Here is a 2,500-nt window from a genome sequence, read left to right as displayed (position 1 = left end):
TGGTTCATGGTTCTCTTTATTCATTCTCACGTGATATCAGTCGTTTAACATATATTTCTGTCTTTGAACGTGCTCAATTCTGCTAAAAAGCAGCGAGAATAGTGAATCCCGTACTACAGTCCTATAAGCTCTGTTAGCCGTCCAATCAAACATCATACAGACTTCAATTTGCTCCTTCTCTATGTTTATACATTCTCTGCAACACCATTGTAATATTTTCATGCCTCATGTTAGCTTTCAACCTGAGGATCGCCTGTACGTGATACGTATGCAAATATATATGTATGTATGTGTGCTTTTTATTCTCTCGCAACAAAGTTGCTAAAGAGAGTATTATAGCTTTGTTCACATAACGATTGTTTGTAAGTCCTAAAACTAAAAGAGTTAGATATAGAGTTATATATACCAAAGTGATCAGGGTGACGAGTAGAGTTGAAATCTGGATGTCTGTCCGTCTGTCCGTCCGTCCGTGCAAGCTGAAACTTGAGTAAATATTGAGATATCATGATTAAACTTGGTACACGTATTTCCATAAGAAGGTTAAGTTCGAAGATGGGCAAAATCGGCCCACTGCCACGCCCACAAAATTGCGAAAACTGAAAACCAATAAAGTGTCATAACTAAGCCATAAATAAAGATATTAAAATGATAAATTTGGACGTAATTTTTTTGGAAAAGTGGGCATGGCCCCGCCCCCTACTAACTTTTTTGTACATATCTCAAAAATCACTATACCTATGTCAACCAAACTGTATAGAGTCGTTTCCTTTAGGCATTTCCATATATAGTTCAAAAATGGAAGAAATCGGATAATAACCACGCCCATCTCCCATACAAAGGTTATGTTGAAAATCACTAAAAGTGCGTTAACCGACTAAAAAAACACGTCAGAAACACTAAATTTACGGGAGCAATGTCAGAAGGAAGGTGCATCCAGGTTTTTTTTAATTGAAAATGGGGGTGGCGTCGCCCACTTATGGACCAAAAACCATATCTCAGGAAGTACTCCACCGATTTCAATGAAATTCGGTATATAATATTCTCTTAACACTCTGATGACATGTACCAAATGTGGATGAAATCGGTTCACAACCACGCCTGAAATCTCGATCATCACTTTATCAAGCGAGAGTATCAAATGTTCGGTGACACCCGAACTTAGGCCTTCCTTACTTGTTCTTTTTATTTCATTTGAAACATTTTTGTCAAATAAGCTAAAGCAAATTCCGGGTTCAGATACCACAGGTGAAGTAAATATTTTCCTAATACCTTTTCTGATACACCTTGATCAATACGTCTGTACTTAATTATATTCTGAACAAATTGTAAATCATTACTAGGTGCACTTATTGCGTTTGAAGCTTGACACCACATCTTCACATACAAATTAATAATAAATAAACAAATAGCTTTTAGTGAATTGAACTCCTCTTCGGACATTAAAAACTTTTCTCTAAAAATGAACATTTTCAGAGAGTAAATGGCTTTTGCCATCCAACGGGCGTGATGATAAGTACCAAGAGTGTTAAGCGAAACATCGTGAGAAGGGACTTTTGGTAAAAATATTAAACATAACTTAATAAGTTCTAAGTAATCATCCCTCGGCTGTTTTTCAGTTAACTGAAAGAGAAGAAATTCCGAAACCTTTTTTTCGAACTCTTTCACTGACTTCTTTACCGAATCATCCTGTACCCCTTCAATGTATTTAGACTGATCTAGGTTAGGCCAATGTATTTGAAATCTTCTAAATATGTCAGGTTGGGTAGCAGTCGTTTTGTACTCAAATACTGACCGTAAAACGTAAAACGACCTCTAAAATGTGATGGCGGCAGGCTAAGTACAACAAACTTTTACCTAGCTCTTTTTCTATAAAGGTGCATGCGCCTTTCATTCGTCCTGCGTTGGAAGCCGTCGTATCAAAACAGATAACAACAATTTTACAATTTTATCGCCAATATCCCATTCTTCTAGACTACTGCTAACAGCTTCTGCCTGATTGGCGCCTGTGGAATTTTCTAATTCCGGGACCACTAGTAGTTGTTCATAGTCTCCTTTGCTTACCAAGATTGCCAACCGTTCAGCATATTCTTTCTGAAGAAGGTTTGGTAAAAGTTTTGCATCCGAATGAACAACAATACCCTCTAAGTCTAAGTTTTTAAAACTTGCCTTGATTTTCTGGGCCCGTTGACTTCGAAAGGATAGTCTGCGTTTTCTTAAAGCACTTCTACTAAGTGCAAATTCCTCGACATTACAGCCCAGACTTTCAGCTGTTGCGAAAATTATTCGCACAGCATTTCTATCAGAAATTTTCCACCTATCTAGCAAAATTGAWAATCTTTCCGTCATTACTTCTCTATAACCACGACTGTATTTCCTTTTTTTTCTCGCTGTCTCCGCTTTGATGGCGTTTTCATCATCGGTAAATACTTCGTCCGAGGTGATTTCTTCCACTTCTGATTCAGAAGACAATGAGATTTCTCGGACATTTTCTGTCGCAATG

The sequence above is a fragment of the Bactrocera latifrons genome, unplaced genomic scaffold, assembly GCF_001853355.1.
Source record: "Bactrocera latifrons isolate USDA-ARS-PBARC rearing strain unplaced genomic scaffold, ASM185335v1 scaffold_704, whole genome shotgun sequence".
In the NCBI taxonomy this organism is placed as follows: domain Eukaryota; kingdom Metazoa; phylum Arthropoda; class Insecta; order Diptera; family Tephritidae; genus Bactrocera; species Bactrocera latifrons.
This window is presented reverse-complemented; position numbering follows the sequence as displayed.